This window comes from Lissotriton vulgaris, unplaced genomic scaffold (genome assembly GCF_964263255.1).
Source record: "Lissotriton vulgaris unplaced genomic scaffold, aLisVul1.2 SCAFFOLD_595, whole genome shotgun sequence".
In the NCBI taxonomy this organism is placed as follows: domain Eukaryota; kingdom Metazoa; phylum Chordata; class Amphibia; order Caudata; family Salamandridae; genus Lissotriton; species Lissotriton vulgaris.
In genome coordinates this window covers 696,032-718,447 of record NW_028241900.1, presented here as the reverse complement: position 1 = coordinate 718,447, position 22,416 = coordinate 696,032, and the positions used below count along the sequence as shown (strand labels likewise).

The window sequence follows — 22,416 nt, the reverse complement described above, 5'->3', positions numbered from 1 at the left end:
ACTACTTTAAAAAAGCACCAATGAAAGGGCTCGTCCGGGATTTGAACCCGGGACCTCTCGCACCCAAAGCGAGAATCATACCCCTAGACCAACGAGCCTTCGAAAGGCCCGCACCTCTGAAAAGCTAATACCAGCTCTAAGCACGCAATGAAAATCATGCTGGGGACTTTTTCATGCTTGGTCTGTGAATATACATGAAATTCAGTGTCAACTTACCCTTTCTCAAATGATATCACTATCATTTATAAGTGTCCCCTTTTATTTTGTCCCAGCATTGGACACGTCTTACAGAAAGTCAGCACTTATTTATCTATTTCTGCATTGGCTAGACCCTAAAGAGAAAGAATAAAAAGCTGTTCATAGCAACATAGGAAACACATGTTGCATTTTCTCTCAAATGCTTATTCCCTTTATGCAAATCGGAATGCCAAGGTGAATAACTGGGCCACAGATTCTGGCTAATTATCTTTCCCTTGAATGCAAGTAGCAATAAAAACGGCCTAATGCAGGACTAAAGCATTCCATGCAAGCCTCTAACATCATAACATAACTGAGCTGCTGGTAGCAAGCTAAGCAATACCTTCCCAAAATGAGAAGTACATGTGCTAATCCGCTCAATCAGCGCTCGATCAGGCTCGATCAGGCGAGATATAGAAAAGGTGGAAAGGGTCCAAATGGCTGTCCCTTCCTTTTTAGGGTGGGTCCTTCTGACTATCATAGGATTGCTTGTAAGAGTGGCCAGGGTCAGAGAAAAAACTTTCAACCCTTCTTAGTGTTCTATCCAGAAGCAGGCATTTTCTGTGCCTTTAATTTCAGGCTTTTCCCAGCAGTCTCTGTTCTGCCTATGTAAATTAACAAAAGCAGTGCTTATTCATCACTTACTCTAATGTCCTTACTGTCCAGAAAGCTCTGCCTAAGTATGCTTTTTTTCTTTTTCAGTGAAATTCTAAATGTTTTTTCTGCCCAGTCTATGGCAGTAGAATGCTGCTTATGATGCCACATTTTGTTGAATCACCAAGGTACAACTACAGAGGAATATATGAGTCTGAACGACATGGAACTCTTAGCTAACACATCACAATGTGTGATGCTTGCCAACCAAGCACTAGATTCTGGAGCGCTGATGATCAGAACATTCTGCTCCTGAAGGAAAGGAAAGACAGCTTGATGGAAAATAAAGTCTCAGTTTATAGTAACGCTCTCTCTCTCCCAATATCTATCTATCTATCTATCTATCTATCTATCTATCTATCTATCTATCTATCTATCTATCTATCTATCTATCTATCTATCTATCTATCTATCTATCTATCTATCTATCTATCTATCTATCTATCTATCTATCTATCTATCTATCTATCTATCTATCTATCATATGGATACCTGCGTACACATACATATAGATATGCCATGCATTCCTTTAGATTTGTTCCAACCTCTTACCATTTATTTGAGAATCCCTACTTTTCAAGTGACTGCAAATGAAGTCATTTCCGGCACTTTTTGGCCGGTGCAAGGTAACAAAAACACATGACAACTTTTAATAAAAATCATTGGTCTCTTTGTTAACGCGCACTGTCAAACATGGGGCTTTCACACGTCAGGTAAACATGATAACCAATACACAACAGAAGCAGATGTAGATTGCTTATCAATGCCGGGATAGAACAGTTGTGAATTGAGTAGAAGAAGGGCCCCTGAATTGATACTTATTATATACAGCCTTTAAGATAATGAAAAATGCAGGCTAGGAAAGGAGATGCAAATATCAATGTATTAGAAAAATACATAAAGAGGAGTGATTTGCTTTTATTCATTCAAGGCTAGAAAAAATCAACATACTATTGCAAGCATTCATACACCACCAAATAGAAATAAACAATTCTGACATTAAACGTAAAGGTGACGATGCATTTGTATCATCACCTTGAGAAGGGTCACCGAGGAATTGAGCCCAGGGCTTCTGCACTTAAACACCAGAAACACTCCACTAAACTAAGATGCCTGTTGGTGCCAACAATTCCCAAAGTTAATGCGTGTTCTAGGTGAGCAATGATCAGAATGCAGGGCTCTTTTCAAAGCGAGGTCTGTGAATCAACAGATACATCCACATGCCAATTACTTTAGTGTTTTTAAGAGTATTCACTTTCTTGGAACGAGTCTGCATGAAACCATCTTCAGGGCCTGGACAATTTCATGGCAAAACGGCACCTCTCAACATTGCAGCCAAGACAATATAACAACTGTTTCTGCCCGGTTTCGAACCGGGGACCTTTCGCGTGTGAGGCGAACGTGATAACCACTACACTACAGAAACAGATGTCTACAGTTGATTCTTCTGTGATGAAACTTCTCAAAACAGGCTATTCCAAGGGCCTCTGGTTTTAGATTTCTTTCATGCAACCTTCCCAGACAGCCCTAGCTGAACGCTTGTATATGCCATGCAAGTTCAGCATTTTTGCAAAATGCTTAAAGAGAAATGTTTCCTATTTGCTCAGGCAGGGCAAGGTTAAAAGCATGAGACTCTAGCAAATATTCATCCACTACTGCAAAGAGAAAATTGATATTGGCTTTGAAATGCATACTGCAATACTACTTTAAAAAAGCACCAATGAAAGGGCTCGTCCGGGATTTGAACCCGGGACCTCTCGCACCCAAAGTGAGAATCATACCCCTAGACCAACGAGCCTTCGAAAGCCCCGCACCTCTGAAAAGCTAATACCAGCTCTAAGCACGCAATGAAGATCATGCTGGGGACTTTTTCATGCTTGGTCTGTGAATATACATGAAATTCAGTGTCAACTTACCCTTTCTCAAATGATATCACTATCATTTATAAGTGTCCCCTTTTATTTTGTCCCAGCATTGGACACGTCTTACAGAAAGTCAGCACTTATTTATCTATTTCTGCATTGGCTAGACCCTAAAGAGAAAGAATAAAAAGCTGTTCATAGCAACATAAGAAACACATGTTGCATTTTCTCTCAAATGCTTATTCCCTTTGTGCAAATCGGAATGCCAAGGTGAATAACTGGGCCACAGATTCTGGCTAATTATCTTTCCCTTGAATGCAAGTAGCAATAAAAACGGCCTAATGCAGGACTAAAGCATTCCATGCAAGCCTCTAACATCATAACATAACTGAGCTGCTGGTAGCAAGCTAAGCAATACCTTCCCAAAATGAGAAGTACATGTGCTAATCCGCTCAATCAGCGCTCGATCAGGCGAGATATAGAAAAGGTGGAAAGGGTCCAAATGGCTGTCCCTTCCTTTTTAGGGTGGGTCCTTCTGACTATCATAGGATTGCTTGTAAGAGTGGCCAGGGTCAGAGAAAAAACTTTCAACCCTTCTTAGTGTTCTATCCAGAAGCAGGCATTTTCTGGGCCTTTAATTTCAGGCTTTTCCCAGCAGTCTCTGTTCTGCCTATGTAAATTAACAAAAGCAGTGCTTATTCATCACTTACTCTAATGTCCTTACTGTCCAGAAAGCTCTGCCTAAGTATGCTTTTTTTCTTTTTCAGTGAAATTCTAAATGTTTTTTCTGCCCAGTCTATGGCAGTAGAATGCTGCTTATGATGCCACATTTTGTTGAATCACCAAGGTACAACTACAGAGGAATATATGAGTCTGAACGACATGGAACTCTTAGCTAACACATCACAATGTGTGATGCTTGCCAACCAAGCACTAGATTCTGGAGCGCTGATGATCAGAACATTCTGCTCCTGAAGGAAAGGAAAGACAGCTTGATGTAAAATAAAGTCTCAGTTTATAGTAACGCTCTCTCTCTCCCAATATCTATCTATCTATCTATCTATCTATCTATCTATCTATCTATCTATCTATCTATCTATCTATCTATCTATCTATCTATCTATCTATCTATCTATCTATCTATCTATCTATCTATCTATCTATCTATCTATCTATCTATCTATCTATCTATCTATCTATCTATCTATCTATATATGGATACCTGCGTACACATACATATAGATATGCCATGCATTCCTTTAGATTTGTTCCAACCTCTTACCATTTATTTGAGAATCCCTACTTTTCAAGTGACTGCAAATGAAGTCATTTCCGGCACTTTTTGGCCGGTGCAAGGTAACAAAAACACATGACAACTTTTAATAAAAATCATTGGTCTCTTTGTTAACGCGCACTGTCAAACATGGGGCTTTCACACGTCAGGTAAACATGATAACCAATACACAACAGAAGCAGATGTAGATTGCTTATCAATGCCGGGATAGAACAGTTGTGAATTGAGTAGAAGAAGGGCCCCTGAATTGATACTTATTATATACAGCCTGTAAGATAATGAAAAATGCAGGCTAGGAAAGGAGATGCAAATATCAATGTATTAGAAAAATACATAAAGAGGAGTGATTTGCTTTTATTCATTCAAGGCTAGAAAAAATCAACATACTATTGCAAGCATTCATACACCACCAAATAGAAATAAACAATTCTGACATTAAACGTAAAGGTGACGATGCATTTGTATCATCACCTTGAGAAGGGTCACCGAGGAATTGAGCCCAGGGCTTCTGCACTTAAACACCAGAAACACTCCACACTAAACTAAGATGCCTGTTGGTGCCAACAATTCCCAAAGTTAATGCGTGTTCTAGGTGAGCAATGAACAGAATGCAGGGCTCTTTTCAAAGCGAGGTCTGTGAATCAACAGATACATCCACATGCCAATTACTTTAGTGTTTTTAAGAGAATTCACTTTCTTGGAACGAGTCTGCATGAAACCATCTTCAGGGCCTGGACAATTTCATGGCAAAACGGCACCTCTCAACATTGCAGCCAAGACAATATAACAACTGTTTCTGCCCGGTTTCGAACCGGGGACCTTTCGCGTGTGAGGCGAACGTGATAACCACTACACTACAGAAACAGATGTCTACAGTTGATTCTTCTGTGATGAAACTTCTCAAAACAGGCTATTCCAAGGGCCTCTGGTTTTAAATTTCTTTCATGCAACCTTCCCAGACAGCCCTAGCCGAACGCTTGTATATGCCATGCAAGTTCAGCATTTTTGCAAAATGCTTAAAGAGAAATGTTTCCTATTTGCTCAGGCAGGGCAAGGTTAAAAGCATGAGACTCTAGCAAATATTCATCCACTACTGCAAAGAGAAAATTGATATTGGCTTTGAAATGCATACTGCAATACTACTTTAAAAAAGCACCAATGAAAGGGCTCGTCCGGGATTTGAACCCGGGACCTTTCGCACCCAAAGCGAGAATCATACCCCTAGACCAACGAGCCTTCGAAAGGCCCGCACCTCTGAAAAGCTAATACCAGCTCTAAGCACGCAATGAAAATCATGCTGGGGACTTTTTCATGCTTGGTCTGTGAATATACATGAAATTCAGTGTCAACTTACCCTTTCTCAAATGATATCACTATCATTTATAAGTGTCCCCTTTTATTTTGTCCCAGCATTGGACACGTCTTACAGAAAGTCAGCACTTATTTATCTATTTCTGCATTGGCTAGACCCTAAAGAGAAAGAATAAAAAGCTGTTCATAGCAACATAAGAAACACATGTTGCATTTTCTCTCAAATGCTTATTCCCTTTATGCAAATCGGAATGCCAAGGTGAATAACTGGGCCACAGATTCTGGCTAATTATCTTTCCCTTGAATGCAAGTAGCAATAAAAACGGCCTAATGCAGGACTAAAGCATTCCATGCAAGCCTCTAACATCATAACATAACTGAGCTGCTGGTAGCAAGCTAAGCAATACCTTCCCAAAATGAGAAGTACATGTGCTAATCCGCTCAATCAGGCTCGATCAGGCGAGATATAGAAAAGGTGGAAAGGGTCCAAATGGCTGTCCCTTCCTTTTTAGGGTGGGTCCTTCTGACTATCATAGGATTGCTTGTAAGAGTGGCCAGGGTCAGAGAAAAAACTTTCAACCCTTCTAAGTGTTCTATCCAGAAGCAGGCATTTTCTGTGCCTTTAATTTCAGGCTTTTCCCAGCAGTCTCTGTTCTGCCTATGTAAATTAACAAAATCAGTGCTTATTCATCACTTACTCTAATGTCCTTACTGTCCAGAAAGCTCTGCCTAAGTATGCTTTTTTTCTTTTTCAGTGAAATTCTAAATGTTTTTTCTGCCCAGTCTATGGCAGTAGAATGCTGCTTATGATGCCACATTTTGTTGAATCACCAAGGTACAACTACAGAGGAATATATGAGTCTGAACGACATGGAACTCTTAGCTAACACATCACAATGTGTGATGCTTGCCAACCAAGCACTAGATTCTGGAGCGCTGATGATCAGAACATTCTGCTCCTGAAGGAAAGGAAAGACAGCTTGATGGAAAATAAAGTCTCAGTTTATAGTAACGCTCTCTCTCTCCCAATATCTATCTATCTATCTATCTATCTATCTATCTATCTATCTATCTATCTATCTATCTATCTATCTATCTATCTATCTATCTATCTATCTATCTATCTATCTATCTATCTATCTATCTATCTATCTATCTATCTATCTATCTATCTATCTATCTATCTATCTATATATCTATCTATCTATCTATCTATCTATCTTTATATATGGATACCTGCGTACACATACATATAGATATGCCATGCATTCCTTTAGATTTGTTCCAACCTCTTACCATTTATTTGAGAATCCCTACTTTTCAAGTGACTGCAAATGAAGTCATTTCCGGCACTTTTTGGCCGGTGCAAGGTAACAAAAACACATGACAACTTTTAATAAAAATCATTGGTCTCTTTGTTAACGTGCACTGTCAAACATGGGGCTTTCACACGTCAGGTAAACATGATAACCAATACACAACAGAAGCAGATGTAGATTGCTTATCAATGCCGGGATAGAACAGTTGTGAATTGAGTAGAAGAAGGGCCCCTGAATTGATACTTATTATATACAGCCTGTAAGATAATGAAAAATGCAGGCTAGGAAAGGAGATGCAAATATCAATGTATTAGAAAAATACATAAAGAGGAGTGATTTGCTTTTATTCATTCAAGGCTAGAAAAAATCAACATACTATTGCAAGCATTCATACACCACCAAATAGAAATAAACAATTCTGACATTAAACGTAAAGGTGACGATGCATTTGTATCATCACCTTGAGAAGGGTCACCGAGGAATTGAGCCCAGGGCTTCTGCACTTAAACACCAGAAACACTCCACTAAACTAAGATGCCTGTTGGTGCCAACAATTCCCAAAGTTAATGCGTGTTCTAGGTGAGCAATGAACAGAATGCAGGGCTCTTTTCAAAGCGAGGTCTGTGAATCAACAGATACATCCACATGCCAATTACTTTAGTGTTTTTAAGAGTATTCACTTTCTTGGAACGAGTCTGCATGAAACCATCTTCAGGGCCTGGACAATTTCATGGCAAAACGGCACCTCTCAACATTGCAGCCAAGACAATATAACAACTGTTTCTGCCCGGTTTCGAACCGGGGACCTTTCGCGTGTGAGGCGAACGTGATAACCACTACACTACAGAAACAGATGTCTACAGTTGATTCTTCTGTGATGAAACTTCTCAAAACAGGCTATTCCAAGGGCCTCTGGTTTTAGATTTCTTTCATGCAACCTTCCCAGACAGCCCTAGCTGAACGCTTGTATATGCCATGCAAGTTCAGCATTTTTGCAAAATGCTTAAAGAGAAATGTTTCCTATTTGCTCAGGCAGGGCAAGGTTAAAAGCATGAGACTCTAGCAAATATTCATCCACTACTGCAAAGAGAAAATTGATATTGGCTTTGAAATGCATACTGCAATACTACTTTAAAAAAGCACCAATGAAAGGGCTCGTCCGGGATTTGAACCCGGGACCTCTCGCACCCAAAGCGAGAATCATACCCCTAGACCAACGAGCCTTCGAAAGGCCCGCACCTCTGAAAAGCTAATACCAGCTCTAAGCACGCAATGAAGATCATGCTGGGGACTTTTTCATGCTTGGTCTGTGAATATACATGAAATTCAGTGTCAACTTACCCTTTCTCAAATGATATCACTATCATTTATAAGTGTCCCCTTTTATTTTGTCCCAGCATTGGACACGTCTTACAGAAAGTCAGCACTTATTTATCTATTTCTGCATTGGCTAGACCCTAAAGAGAAAGAATAAAAAGCTGTTCATAGCAACATAAGAAACACATGTTGCATTTTCTCTCAAATGCTTATTCCCTTTGTGCAAATCGGAATGCCAAGGTGAATAACTGGGCCACAGATTCTGGCTAATTATCTTTCCCTTGAATGCAAGTAGCAATAAAAACGGCCTAATGCAGGACTAAAGCATTCCATGCAAGCCTCTAACATCATAACATAACTGAGCTGCTGGTAGCAAGCTAAGCAATACCTTCCCAAAATGAGAAGTACATGTGCTAATCCGCTCAATCAGCGCTCGATCAGGCGAGATATAGAAAAGGTGGAAAGGGTCCAAATGGCTGTCCCTTCCTTTTTAGGGTGGGTCCTTCTGACTATCATAGGATTGCTTGTAAGAGTGGCCAGGGTCAGAGAAAAAACTTTCAACCCTTCTTAGTGTTCTATCCAGAAGCAGGCATTTTCTGGGCCTTTAATTTCAGGCTTTTCCCAGCAGTCTCTGTTCTGCCTATGTAAATTAACAAAAGCAGTGCTTATTCATCACTTACTCTAATGTCCTTACTGTCCAGAAAGCTCTGCCTAAGTATGCTTTTTTTCTTTTTCAGTGAAATTCTAAATGTTTTTTCTGCCCAGTCTATGGCAGTAGAATGCTGCTTATGATGCCACATTTTGTTGAATCACCAAGGTACAACTACAGAGGAATATATGAGTCTGAACGACATGGAACTCTTAGCTAACACATCACAATGTGTGATGCTTGCCAACCAAGCACTAGATTCTGGAGCGCTGATGATCAGAACATTCTGCTCCTGAAGGAAAGGAAAGACAGCTTGATGGAAAATAAAGTCTCAGTTTATAGTAACGCTCTCTCTCTCCCAATATCTATCTATCTATCTATCTATCTATCTATCTATCTATCTATCTATCTATCTATCTATCTATCTATCTATCTATCTATCTATCTATCTATCTATCTATCTATCTATCTATCTATCTATCTATCTATCTATCTATCTATCTATCTATCTATCTATCTATCTATCTATCTATCTATCTATCTTTATATATGGATACCTGCGTACACATACATATAGATATGCCATGCATTCCTTTAGATTTGTTCCAACCTCTTACCATTTATTTGAGAATCCCTACTTTTCAAGTGACTGCAAATGAAGTCATTTCCGGCACTTTTTGGCCGGTGCAAGGTAACAAAAACACATGACAACTTTTAATAAAAATCATTGGTCTCTTTGTTAACGCGCACTGTCAAACATGGGGCTTTCACACGTCAGGTAAACATGATAACCAATACACAACAGAAGCAGATGTAGATTGCTTATCAATGCCGGGATAGAACAGTTGTGAATTGAGTAGAAGAAGGGCCCCTGAATTGATACTTATTATATACAGCCTGTAAGATAATGAAAAATGCAGGCTAGGAAAGGAGATGCAAATATCAATGTATTAGAAAAATACATAAAGAGGAGTGATTTGCTTTTATTCATTCAAGGCTAGAAAAAATCAACATACTATTGCAAGCATTCATACACCACCAAATAGAAATAAACAATTCTGACATTAAACGTAAAGGTGACGATGCATTTGTATCATCACCTTGAGAAGGGTCACCGAGGAATTGAGCCCAGGGCTTCTGCACTTAAACACCAGAAACACTCCACTAAACTAAGATGCCTGTTGGTGCCAACAATTCCCAAAGTTAATGCGTGTTCTAGGTGAGCAATGAACAGAATGCAGGGCTCTTTTCAAAGCGAGGTCTGTGAATCAACAGATACATCCACATGCCAATTACTTTAGTGTTTTTAAGAGTATTCACTTTCTTGGAACGAGTCTGCATGAAACCATCTTCAGGGCCTGGACAATTTCATGGCAAAACGGCACCTCTCAACATTGCAGCCAAGACAATATAACAACTGTTTCTGCCCGGTTTCGAACCGGGGACCTTTCGCGTGTGAGGCGAACGTGATAACCACTACACTACAGAAACAGATGTCTACAGTTGATTCTTCTGTGATGAAACTTCTCAAAACAGGCTATTCCAAGGGCCTCTGGTTTTAGATTTCTTTCATGCAACCTTCCCAGACAGCCCTAGCTGAACGCTTGTATATGCCATGCAAGTTCAGCATTTTTGCAAAATGCTTAAAGAGAAATGTTTCCTATTTGCTCAGGCAGGGCAAGGTTAAAAGCATGAGACTCTAGCAAATATTCATCCACTACTGCAAAGAGAAAATTGATATTGGCTTTGAAATGCATACTGCAATACTACTTTAAAAAAGCACCAATGAAAGGGCTCGTCCGGGATTTGAACCCGGGACCTCTCGCACCCAAAGCGAGAATCATACCCCTAGACCAACGAGCCTTCGAAAGGCCCGCACCTCTGAAAAGCTAATACCAGCTCTAAGCACGCAATGAAGATCATGCTGGGGACTTTTTCATGCTTGGTCTGTGAATATACATGAAATTCAGTGTCAACTTACCCTTTCTCAAATGATATCACTATCATTTATAAGTGTCCCCTTTTATTTTGTCCCAGCATTGGACACGTCTTACAGAAAGTCAGCACTTATTTATCTATTTCTGCATTGGCTAGACCCTAAAGAGAAAGAATAAAAAGCTGTTCATAGCAACATAAGAAACACATGTTGCATTTTCTCTCAAATGCTTATTCCCTTTGTGCAAATCGGAATGCCAAGGTGAATAACTGGGCCACAGATTCTGGCTAATTATCTTTCCCTTGAATGCAAGTAGCAATAAAAACGGCCTAATGCAGGACTAAAGCATTCCATGCAAGCCTCTAACATCATAACATAACTGAGCTGCTGGTAGCAAGCTAAGCAATACCTTCCCAAAATGAGAAGTACATGTGCTAATCCGCTCAATCAGCGCTCAATCAGGCGAGATATAGAAAAGGTGGAAAGGGTCCAAATGGCTGTCCCTTCCTTTTTAGGGTGGGTCCTTCTGACTATCATAGGATTGCTTGTAAGAGTGGCCAGGGTCAGAGAAAAAACTTTCAACCCTTCTTAGTGTTCTATCCAGAAGCAGGCATTTTCTGGGCCTTTAATTTCAGGCTTTTCCCAGCAGTCTCTGTTCTGCCTATGTAAATTAACAAAAGCAGTGCTTATTCATCACTTACTCTAATGTCCTTACTGTCCAGAAAGCTCTGCCTAAGTATGCTTTTTTTCTTTTTCAGTGAAATTCTAAATGTTTTTTCTGCCCAGTCTATGGCAGTAGAATGCTGCTTATGATGCCACATTTTGTTGAATCACCAAGGTACAACTACAGAGGAATATATGAGTCTGAACGACATGGAACTCTTAGCTAACACATCACAATGTGTGATGCTTGCCAACCAAGCACTAGATTCTGGAGCGCTGATGATCAGAACATTCTGCTCCTGAAGGAAAGGAAAGACAGCTTGATGTAAAATAAAGTCTCAGTTTATAGTAACGCTCTCTCTCTCCCAATATCTATCTATCTATCTATCTATCTATCTATCTATCTATCTATCTATCTATCTATCTATCTATCTATCTATCTATCTATCTATCTATCTATCTATCTATCTATCTATCTATCTATCTATCTATCTATCTATCTATCTATCTATCTATCTATCTATCTATCTATCTATCTATCTATCTATCTATCTTTATATATGGATACCTGCGTACACATACATATAGATATGCCATGCATTCCTTTAGATTTGTTCCAACCTCTTACCATTTATTTGAGAATCCCTACTTTTCAAGTGACTGCAAATGAAGTCATTTCCGGCACTTTTTGGCCGGTGCAAGGTAACAAAAACACATGACAACTTTTAATAAAAATCATTGGTCTCTTTGTTAACGCGCACTGTCAAACATGGGGCTTTCACACGTCAGGTAAACATGATAACCAATACACAACAGAAGCAGATGTAGATTGCTTATCAATGCCGGGATAGAACAGTTGTGAATTGAGTAGAAGAAGGGCCCCTGAATTGATACTTATTATATACAGCCTGTAAGATAATGAAAAATGCAGGCTAGGAAAGGAGATGCAAATATCAATGTATTAGAAAAATACATAAAGAGGAGTGATTTGCTTTTATTCATTCAAGGCTAGAAAAAATCAACATACTATTGCAAGCATTCATACACCACCAAATAGAAATAAACAATTCTGACATTAAACGTAAAGGTGACGATGCATTTGTATCATCACCTTGAGAAGGGTCACCGAGGAATTGAGCCCAGGGCTTCTGCACTTAAACACCAGAAACACTCCACTAAACTAAGATGCCTGTTGGTGCCAACAATTCCCAAAGTTAATGCGTGTTCTAGGTGAGCAATGAACAGAATGCAGGGCTCTTTTCAAAGCGAGGTCTGTGAATCAACAGATACATCCACATGCCAATTACTTTAGTGTTTTTAAGAGAATTCACTTTCTTGGAACGAGTCTGCATGAAACCATCTTCAGGGCCTGGACAATTTCATGGCAAAACGGCACCTCTCAACATTGCAGCCAAGACAATATAAAAACTGTTTCTGCCCGGTTTCGAACCGGGGACCTTTCGCGTGTGAGGCGAACGTGATAACCACTACACTACAGAAACAGATGTCTACAGTTGATTCTTCTGTGATGAAACTTCTCAAAACAGGCTATTCCAAGGGCCTCTGGTTTTAGATTTCTTTCATGCAACCTTCCCAGACAGCCCTAGCCGAACGCTTGTATATGCCATGCAAGTTCAGCATTTTTGCAAAATGCTTAAAGAGAAATGTTTCCTATTTGCTCAGGCAGGGCAAGGTTAAAAGCATGAGACTCTAGCAAATATTCATCCACTACTGCAAAGAGAAAATTGATATTGGCTTTGAAATGCATACTGCAATACTACTTTAAAAAAGCACCAATGAAAGGGCTCGTCCGGGATTTGAACCCGGGACCTCTCGCACCCAAAGCGAGAATCATACCCCTAGACCAACGAGCCTTCGAAAGGCCCGCACCTCTGAAAAGCTAATACCAGCTCTAAGCACGCAATGAAAATCATGCTGGGGACTTTTTCATGCTTGGTCTGTGAATATACATGAAATTCAGTGTCAACTTACCCTTTCTCAAATGATATCACTATCATTTATAAGTGTCCCCTTTTATTTTGTCCCAGCATTGGACACGTCTTACAGAAAGTCAGCACTTATTTATCTATTTCTGCATTGGCTAGACCCTAAAGAGAAAGAATAAAAAGCTGTTCATAGCAACATAAGAAACACATGTTGCATTTTCTCTCAAATGCTTATTCCCTTTATGCAAATCGGAATGCCAAGGTGAATAACTGGGCCACAGATTCTGGCTAATTATCTTTCCCTTGAATGCAAGTAGCAATAAAAACGGCCTAATGCAGGACTAAAGCATTCCATGCAAGCCTCTAACATCATAACATAACTGAGCTGCTGGTAGCAAGCTAAGCAATACCTTCCCAAAATGAGAAGTACATGTGCTAATCCGCTCAATCAGCGCTCGATCAGGCTCGATCAGGCGAGATATAGAAAAGGTGGAAAGGGTCCAAATGGCTGTCCCTTCCTTTTTAGGGTGGGTCCTTCTGACTATCATAGGATTGCTTGTAAGAGTGGCCAGGGTCAGAGAAAAAACTTTCAACCCTTCTTAGTGTTCTATCCAGAAGCAGGCATTTTCTGTGCCTTTAATTTCAGGCTTTTCCCAGCAGTCTCTGTTCTGCCTATGTAAATTAACAAAATCAGTGCTTATTCATCACTTACTCTAATGTCCTTACTGTCCAGAAAGCTCTGCCTAAGTATGCTTTTTTTCTTTTTCAGTGAAATTCTAAATGTTTTTTCTGCCCAGTCTATGGCAGTAGAATGCTGCTTATGATGCCACATTTTGTTGAATCACCAAGGTACAACTACAGAGGAATATATGAGTCTGAACGACATGGAACTCTTAGCTAACACATCACAATGTGTGATGCTTGCCAACCAAGCACTAGATTCTGGAGCGCTGATGATCAGAACATTCTGCTCCTGAAGGAAAGGAAAGACAGCTTGATGGAAAATAAAGTCTCAGTTTATAGTAACGCTCTCTCTCTCCCAATATCTATCTATCTATCTATCTATCTATCTATCTATCTATCTATCTATCTATCTATCTATCTATCTATCTATCTATCTATCTATCTATCTATCTATCTATCTATCTATCTATCTATCTATCTATCTATCTATCTATCTATCTATCTATCTATCTATCTATCTTTATATATGGATACCTGCGTACACATACATATAGATATGCCATGCATTCCTTTAGATTTGTTCCAACCTCTTACCATTTATTTGAGAATCCCTACTTTTCAAGTGACTGCAAATGAAGTCATTTCCGGCACTTTTTGGCCGGTGCAAGGTAACAAAAACACATGACAACTTTTAATAAAAATCATTGGTCTCTTTGTTAACGTGCACTGTCAAACATGGGGCTTTCACACGTCAGGTAAACATGATAACCAATACACAACAGAAGCAGATGTAGATTGCTTATCAATGCCGGGATAGAACAGTTGTGAATTGAGTAGAAGAAGGGCCCCTGAATTGATACTTATTATATACAGCCTGTAAGATAATGAAAAATGCAGGCTAGGAAAGGAGATGCAAATATCAATGTATTAGAAAAATACATAAAGAGGAGTGATTTGCTTTTATTCATTCAAGGCTAGAAAAAATCAACATACTATTGCAAGCATTCATACACCACCAAATAGAAATAAACAATTCTGACATTAAACGTAAAGGTGACGATGCATTTGTATCATCACCTTGAGAAGGGTCACCGAGGAATTGAGCCCAGGGCTTCTGCACTTAAACACCAGAAACACTCCACTAAACTAAGATGCCTGTTGGTGCCAACAATTCCCAAAGTTAATGCGTGTTCTAGGTGAGCAATGAACAGAATGCAGGGCTCTTTTCAAAGCGAGGTCTGTGAATCAACAGATACATCCACATGCCAATTACTTTAGTGTTTTTAAGAGTATTCACTTTCTTGGAACGAGTCTGCATGAAACCATCTTCAGGGCCTGGACAATTTCATGGCAAAACGGCACCTCTCAACATTGCAGCCAAGACAATATAACAACTGTTTCTGCCCGGTTTCGAACCGGGGACCTTTCGCGTGTGAGGCGAACGTGATAACCACTACACTACAGAAACAGATGTCTACAGTTGATTCTTCTGTGATGAAACTTCTCAAAACAGGCTATTCCAAGGGCCTCTGGTTTTAGATTTCTTTCATGCAACCTTCCCAGACAGCCCTAGCTGAACGCTTGTATATGCCATGCAAGTTCAGCATTTTTGCAAAATGCTTAAAGAGAAATGTTTCCTATTTGCTCAGGCAGGGCAAGGTTAAAAGCATGAGACTCTAGCAAATATTCATCCACTACTGCAAAGAGAAAATTGATATTGGCTTTGAAATGCATACTGCAATACTACTTTAAAAAAGCACCAATGAAAGGGCTCGTCCGGGATTTGAACCCGGGACCTCTCGCACCCAAAGCGAGAATCATACCCCTAGACCAACGAGCCTTCGAAAGGCCCGCACCTCTGAAAAGCTAATACCAGCTCTAAGCACGCAATGAAGATCATGCTGGGGACTTTTTCATGCTTGGTCTGTGAATATACATGAAATTCAGTGTCAACTTACCCTTTCTCAAATGATATCACTATCATTTATAAGTGTCCCCTTTTATTTTGTCCCAGCATTGGACACGTCTTACAGAAAGTCAGCACTTATTTATCTATTTCTGCATTGGCTAGACCCTAAAGAGAAAGAATAAAAAGCTGTTCATAGCAACATAAGAAACACATGTTGCATTTTCTCTCAAATGCTTATTCCCTTTGTGCAAATCGGAATGCCAAGGTGAATAACTGGGCCACAGATTCTGGCTAATTATCTTTCCCTTGAATGCAAGTAGCAATAAAAACGGCCTAATGCAGGACTAAAGCATTCCATGCAAGCCTCTAACATCATAACATAACTGAGCTGCTGGTAGCAAGCTAAGCAATACCTTCCCAAAATGAGAAGTACATGTGCTAATCCGCTCAATCAGCGCTCGATCAGGCGAGATATAGAAAAGGTGGAAAGGGTCCAAATGGCTGTCCCTTCCTTTTTAGGGTGGGTCCTTCTGACTATCATAGGATTGCTTGTAAGAGTGGCCAGGGTCAGAGAAAAAACTTTCAACCCTTCTTAGTGTTCTATCCAGAAGCAGGCATTTTCTGGGCCTTTAATTTCAGGCTTTTCCCAGCAGTCTCTGTTCTGCCTATGTAAATTAACAAAAGCAGTGCTTATTCATCACTTACTCTAATGTCCTTACTGTCCAGAAAGCTCTGCCTAAGTATGCTTTTTTTCTTTTTCAGTGAAATTCTAAATGTTTTTTCTGCCCAGTCTATGGCAGTAGAATGCTGCTTATGATGCCACATTTTGTTGAATCACCAAGGTACAACTACAGAGGAATATATGAGTCTGAACGACATGGAACTCTTAGCTAACACATCACAATGTGTGATGCTTGCCAACCAAGCACTAGATTCTGGAGCGCTGATGATCAGAACATTCTGCTCCTGAAGGAAAGGAAAGACAGCTTGATGGAAAATAAAGTCTCAGTTTATAGTAACGCTCTCTCTCTCCCAATATCTATCTATCTATCTATCTATCTATCTATCTATCTATCTATCTATCTATCTATCTATCTATCTATCTATCTATCTATCTATCTATCTATCTATCTATCTATCTATCTATCTATCTATCTATCTATCTATCTATCTATCTATCTATCTATCTATCTATCTATCTATCTATCTATCTATCTTTATATATGGATACCTGCGTACACATACATATAGATATGCCATGCATTCCTTTAGATTTGTTCCAACCTCTTACCATTTATTTGAGAATCCCTACTTTTCAAGTGACTGCAAATGAAGTCATTTCCGGCACTTTTTGGCCGGTGCAAGGTAACAAAAACACATGACAACTTTTAATAAAAATCATTGGTCTCTTTGTTAACGCGCACTGTCAAACATGGGGCTTTCACACGTCAGGTAAACATGATAACCAATACACAACAGAAGCAGATGTAGATTGCTTATCAATGCCGGGATAGAACAGTTGTGAATTGAGTAGAAGAAGGGCCCCTGAATTGATACTTATTATATACAGCCTGTAAGATAATGAAAAATGCAGGCTAGGAAAGGAGATGCAAATATCAATGTATTAGAAAAATACATAAAGAGGAGTGATTTGCTTTTATTCATTCAAGGCTAGAAAAAATCAACATACTATTGCAAGCATTCATACACCACCAAATAGAAATAAACAATTCTGACATTAAACGTAAAGGTGACGATGCATTTGTATCATCACCTTGAGAAGGGTCACCGAGGAATTGAGCCCAGGGCTTCTGCACTTAAACACCAGAAACACTCCACTAAACTAAGATGCCTGTTGGTGCCAACAATTCCCAAAGTTAATGCGTGTTCTAGGTGAGCAATGAACAGAATGCAGGGCTCTTTTCAAAGCGAGGTCTGTGAATCAACAGATACATCCACATGCCAATTACTTTAGTGTTTTTAAGAGAATTCACTTTCTTGGAACGAGTCTGCATGAAACCATCTTCAGGGCCTGGACAATTTCATGGCAAAACGGCACCTCTCAACATTGCAGCCAAGACAATATAACAACTGTTTCTGCCCGGTTTCGAACCAGGGACCTTTCGCGTGTGAGGCGAACGTGATAACCACTACACTACAGAAACAGATGTCTACAGTTGATTCTTCTGTGATGAAACTTCTCAAAACAGGCTATTCCAAGGGCCTCTGGTTTTAGATTTCTTTCATGCAACCTTCCCAGACAGCCCTAGCCGAACGCTTGTATATGCCATGCAAGTTCAGCATTTTTGCAAAATGCTTAAAGAGAAATGTTTCCTATTTGCTCAGGCAGGGCAAGGTTAAAAGCATGAGACTCTAGCAAATATTCATCCACTACTGCAAAGAGAAAATTGATATTGGCTTTGAAATGCATACTGCAATACTACTTTAAAAAAGCACCAATGAAAGGGCTCGTCCGGGATTTGAACCCGGGACCTCTCGCACCCAAAGCGAGAATCATACCCCTAGACCAACGAGCCTTCGAAAGGCCCGCACCTCTGAAAAGCTAATACCAGCTCTAAGCACGCAATGAAGATCATGCTGGGGACTTTTTCATGCTTGGTCTGTGAATATACATGAAATTCAGTGTCAACTTACCCTTTCTCAAATGATATCACTATCATTTATAAGTGTCCCCTTTTATTTTGTCCCAGCATTGGACACGTCTTACAGAAAGTCAGCACTTATTTATCTATTTCTGCATTGGCTAGACCCTAAAGAGAAAGAATAAAAAGCTGTTCATAGCAACATAAGAAACACATGTTGCATTTTCTCTCAAATGCTTATTCCCTTTATGCAAATCGGAATGCCAAGGTGAATAACTGGGCCACAGATTCTGGCTAATTATCTTTCCCTTGAATGCAAGTAGCAATAAAAACGGCCTAATGCAGGACTAAAGCATTCCATGCAAGCCTCTAACATCATAACATAACTGAGCTGCTGGTAGCAAGCTAAGCAATACCTTCCCAAAATGAGAAGTACATGTGCTAATCCGCTCAATCAGCGCTCGATCAGGCTCGATCAGGCGAGATATAGAAAAGGTGGAAAGGGTCCAAATGGCTGTCCCTTCCTTTTTAGGGTGGGTCCTTCTGACTATCATAGGATTGCTTGTAAGAGTGGCCAGGGTCAGAGAAAAAACTTTCAACCCTTCTTAGTGTTCTATCCAGAAGCAGGCATTTTCTGTGCCTTTAATTTCAGGCTTTTCCCAGCAGTCTCTGTTCTGCCTATGTAAATTAACAAAAGCAGTGCTTATTCATCACTTACTCTAATGTCCTTACTGTCCAGAAAGCTCTGCCTAAGTATGCTTTTTTTCTTTTTCAGTGAAATTCTAAATGTTTTTTCTGCCCAGTCTATGGCAGTAGAATGCTGCTTATGATGCCACATTTTGTTGAATCACCAAGGTACAACTACAGAGGAATAAATGAGTCTGAACGACATGGAACTCTTAGCTAACACATCACAATGTGTGATGCTTGCCAACCAAGCACTAGATTCTGGAGCGCTGATGATCAGAACATTCTGCTCCTGAAGGAAAGGAAAGACAGCTTGATGGAAAATAAAGTCTCAGTTTATAGTAACGCTCTCTCTCTCCCAATATCTATCTATCTATCTATCTATCTATCTATCTATCTATCTATCTATCTATCTATCTATCTATCTATCTATCTATCTATCTATCTATCTATCTATCTATCTATCTATCTATCTATCTATCTATCTATCTATCTATCTATCTATCTATCTATCTATCTATCTATCTATCTATCTTTATATATGGATACCTGCGTACACATACATATAGATATGCCATGCATTCCTTTAGATTTGTTCCAACCTCTTACCATTTATTTGAGAATCCCTACTTTTCAAGTGACTGCAAATGAAGTCATTTCCGGCACTTTTTGGCCGGTGCAAGGTAACAAAAACACATGACAACTTTTAATAAAAATCATTGGTCTCTTTGTTAACGCGCACTGTCAAACATGGGGCTTTCACACGTCAGGTAAACATGATAACCAATACACAACAGAAGCAGATGTAGATTGCTTATCAATGCCGGGATAGAACAGTTGTGAATTGAGTAGAAGAAGGGCCCCTGAATTGATACTTATTATATACAGCCTGTAAGATAATGAAAAATGCAGGCTAGGAAAGGAGATGCAAATATCAATGTATTAGAAAAATACATAAAGAGGAGTGATTTGCTTTTATTCATTCAAGGCTAGAAAAAATCAACATACTATTGCAAGCATTCATACACCACCAAATAGAAATAAACAATTCTGACATTAAACGTAAAGGTGACGATGCATTTGTATCATCACCTTGAGAAGGGTCACCGAGGAATTGAGCCCAGGGCTTCTGCACTTAAACACCAGAAACACTCCACTAAACTAAGATGCCTGTTGGTGCCAACAATTCCCAAAGTTAATGCGTGTTCTAGGTGAGCAATGAACAGAATGCAGGGCTCTTTTCAAAGCGAGGTCTGTGAATCAACAGATACATCCACATGCCAATTACTTTAGTGTTTTTAAGAGAATTCACTTTCTTGGAACGAGTCTGCATGAAACCATCTTCAGGGCCTGGACAATTTCATGGCAAAACGGCACCTCTCAACATTGCAGCCAAGACAATATAACAACTGTTTCTGCCCGGTTTCGAACCGGGGACCTTTCGCGTGTGAGGCGAACGTGATAACCACTACACTACAGAAACAGATGTCTACAGTTGATTCTTCTGTGATGAAACTTCTCAAAACAGGCTATTCCAAGGGCCTCTGGTTTTAGATTTCTTTCATGCAACCTTCCCAGACAGCCCTAGCCGAACGCTTGTATATGCCATGCAAGTTCAGCATTTTTGCAAAATGCTTAAAGAGAAATGTTTCCTATTTGCTCAGGCAGGGCAAGGTTAAAAGCATGAGACTCTAGCAAATATTCATCCACTACTGCAAAGAGAAAATTGATATTGGCTTTGAAATGCATACTGCAATACTACTTTAAAAAAGCACCAATGAAAGGGCTCGTCCGGGATTTGAACCCGGGACCTCTCGCACCCAAAGCGAGAATCATACCCCTAGACCAACGAGCCTTCGAAAGGCCCGCACCTCTGAAAAGCTAATACCAGCTCTAAGCACGCAATGAAGATCATGCTGGGGACTTTTTCATGCTTGGTCTGTGAATATACATGAAATTCAGTGTCAACTTACCCTTTCTCAAATGATATCACTATCATTTATAGGTGTCCCCTTTTATTTTGTCCCAGCATTGGACACGTCTTACAGAAAGTCAGCACTTATTTATCTATTTCTGCATTGGCTAGACCCTAAAGAGAAAGAATAAAAAGCTGTTCATAGCAACATAAGAAACACATGTTGCATTTTCTCTCAAATGCTTATTCCCTTTGTGCAAATCGGAATGCCAAGGTGAATAACTGGGCCACAGATTCTGGCTAATTATCTTTCCCTTGAATGCAAGTAGCAATAAAAACGGCCTAATGCAGGACTAAAGCATTCCATGCAAGCCTCTAACATCATAACATAACTGAGCTGCTGGTAGCAAGCTAAGCAATACCTTCCCAAAATGAGAAGTACATGTGCTAATCCGCTCAATCAGCGCTCGATCAGGCGAGATATAGAAAAGGTGGAAAGGGTCCAAATGGCTGTCCCTTCCTTTTTAGGGTGGGTCCTTCTGACTATCATAGGATTGCTTGTAAGAGTGGCCAGGGTCAGAGAAAAAACTTTCAACCCTTCTTAGTGTTCTATCCAGAAGCAGGCATTTTCTGGGCCTTTAATTTCAGGCTTTTCCCAGCAGTCTCTGTTCTGCCTATGTAAATTAACAAAAGCAGTGCTTATTCATCACTTACTCTAATGTCCTTACTGTCCAGAAAGCTCTGCCTAAGTATGCTTTTTTTCTTTTTCAGTGAAATTCTAAATGTTTTTTCTGCCCAGTCTATGGCAGTAGAATGCTGCTTATGATGCCACATTTTGTTGAATCACCAAGGTACAACTACAGAGGAATATATGAGTCTGAACGACATGGAACTCTTAGCTAACACATCACAATGTGTGATGCTTGCCAACCAAGCACTAGATTCTGGAGCGCTGATGATCAGAACATTCTGCTCCTGAAGGAAAGGAAAGACAGCTTGATGGAAAATAAAGTCTCAGTTTATAGTAACGCTCTCTCTCTCCCAATATCTATCTATCTATCTATCTATCTATCTATCTATCTATCTATCTATCTATCTATCTATCTATCTATCTATCTATCTATCTATCTATCTATCTATCTATCTATCTATCTATCTATCTATCTATCTATCTATCTATCTATCTATCTATCTATCTATCTATCTATCTATCTATCTATCTATCTTTATATATGGATACCTGCGTACACATACATATAGATATGCCATGCATTCCTTTAGATTTGTTCCAACCTCTTACCATTTATTTGAGAATCCCTACTTTTCAAGTGACTGCAAATGAAGTCATTTCCGGCACTTTTTGGCCGGTGCAAGGTAACAAAAACACATGACAACTTTTAATAAAAATCATTGGTCTCTTTGTTAACGCG

General features: G+C 39.6%; 15 non-coding genes across 15 annotated transcripts; all 15 read right to left on the bottom strand.

The window, feature by feature from the left end:
• Positions 1-26: 26 nt before the first annotated feature.
• On the bottom strand, positions 27-98 carry TRNAP-UGG (transfer RNA proline (anticodon UGG)). The gene has a single exon. It is a non-coding gene; the product is annotated as a tRNA-Pro (tRNA).
• A 2,146-nt stretch (positions 99-2,244) lies between these two features.
• On the bottom strand, positions 2,245-2,317 carry TRNAV-CAC (transfer RNA valine (anticodon CAC)). Its single transcript has one exon. It is a non-coding gene; the product is annotated as a tRNA-Val (tRNA).
• A 2,521-nt stretch (positions 2,318-4,838) lies between these two features.
• On the bottom strand, positions 4,839-4,911 carry TRNAV-CAC (transfer RNA valine (anticodon CAC)). The gene has a single exon. It is a non-coding gene; the product is annotated as a tRNA-Val (tRNA).
• A 2,544-nt stretch (positions 4,912-7,455) lies between these two features.
• On the bottom strand, positions 7,456-7,528 carry TRNAV-CAC (transfer RNA valine (anticodon CAC)). The gene has a single exon. It is a non-coding gene; the product is annotated as a tRNA-Val (tRNA).
• Positions 7,529-7,828: 300 nt separating this feature from the next.
• TRNAP-UGG (transfer RNA proline (anticodon UGG)) lies at positions 7,829-7,900 on the bottom strand. Its single transcript has one exon. It is a non-coding gene; the product is annotated as a tRNA-Pro (tRNA).
• Positions 7,901-10,061: 2,161 nt separating this feature from the next.
• TRNAV-CAC (transfer RNA valine (anticodon CAC)) lies at positions 10,062-10,134 on the bottom strand. Its single transcript has one exon. It is a non-coding gene; the product is annotated as a tRNA-Val (tRNA).
• A 300-nt stretch (positions 10,135-10,434) lies between these two features.
• TRNAP-UGG (transfer RNA proline (anticodon UGG)) lies at positions 10,435-10,506 on the bottom strand. The gene has a single exon. It is a non-coding gene; the product is annotated as a tRNA-Pro (tRNA).
• A 2,165-nt stretch (positions 10,507-12,671) lies between these two features.
• On the bottom strand, positions 12,672-12,744 carry TRNAV-CAC (transfer RNA valine (anticodon CAC)). Its single transcript has one exon. It is a non-coding gene; the product is annotated as a tRNA-Val (tRNA).
• A 300-nt stretch (positions 12,745-13,044) lies between these two features.
• On the bottom strand, positions 13,045-13,116 carry TRNAP-UGG (transfer RNA proline (anticodon UGG)). Its single transcript has one exon. It is a non-coding gene; the product is annotated as a tRNA-Pro (tRNA).
• A 2,151-nt stretch (positions 13,117-15,267) lies between these two features.
• On the bottom strand, positions 15,268-15,340 carry TRNAV-CAC (transfer RNA valine (anticodon CAC)). The gene has a single exon. It is a non-coding gene; the product is annotated as a tRNA-Val (tRNA).
• A 300-nt stretch (positions 15,341-15,640) lies between these two features.
• Positions 15,641-15,712, bottom strand: TRNAP-UGG (transfer RNA proline (anticodon UGG)). Its single transcript has one exon. It is a non-coding gene; the product is annotated as a tRNA-Pro (tRNA).
• Positions 15,713-17,873: 2,161 nt separating this feature from the next.
• TRNAV-CAC (transfer RNA valine (anticodon CAC)) lies at positions 17,874-17,946 on the bottom strand. Its single transcript has one exon. It is a non-coding gene; the product is annotated as a tRNA-Val (tRNA).
• A 300-nt stretch (positions 17,947-18,246) lies between these two features.
• TRNAP-UGG (transfer RNA proline (anticodon UGG)) lies at positions 18,247-18,318 on the bottom strand. The gene has a single exon. It is a non-coding gene; the product is annotated as a tRNA-Pro (tRNA).
• A 2,163-nt stretch (positions 18,319-20,481) lies between these two features.
• TRNAV-CAC (transfer RNA valine (anticodon CAC)) lies at positions 20,482-20,554 on the bottom strand. Its single transcript has one exon. It is a non-coding gene; the product is annotated as a tRNA-Val (tRNA).
• Positions 20,555-20,854: 300 nt separating this feature from the next.
• TRNAP-UGG (transfer RNA proline (anticodon UGG)) lies at positions 20,855-20,926 on the bottom strand. Its single transcript has one exon. It is a non-coding gene; the product is annotated as a tRNA-Pro (tRNA).
• Between the last annotated feature and the right edge of the window lie 1,490 nt (positions 20,927-22,416).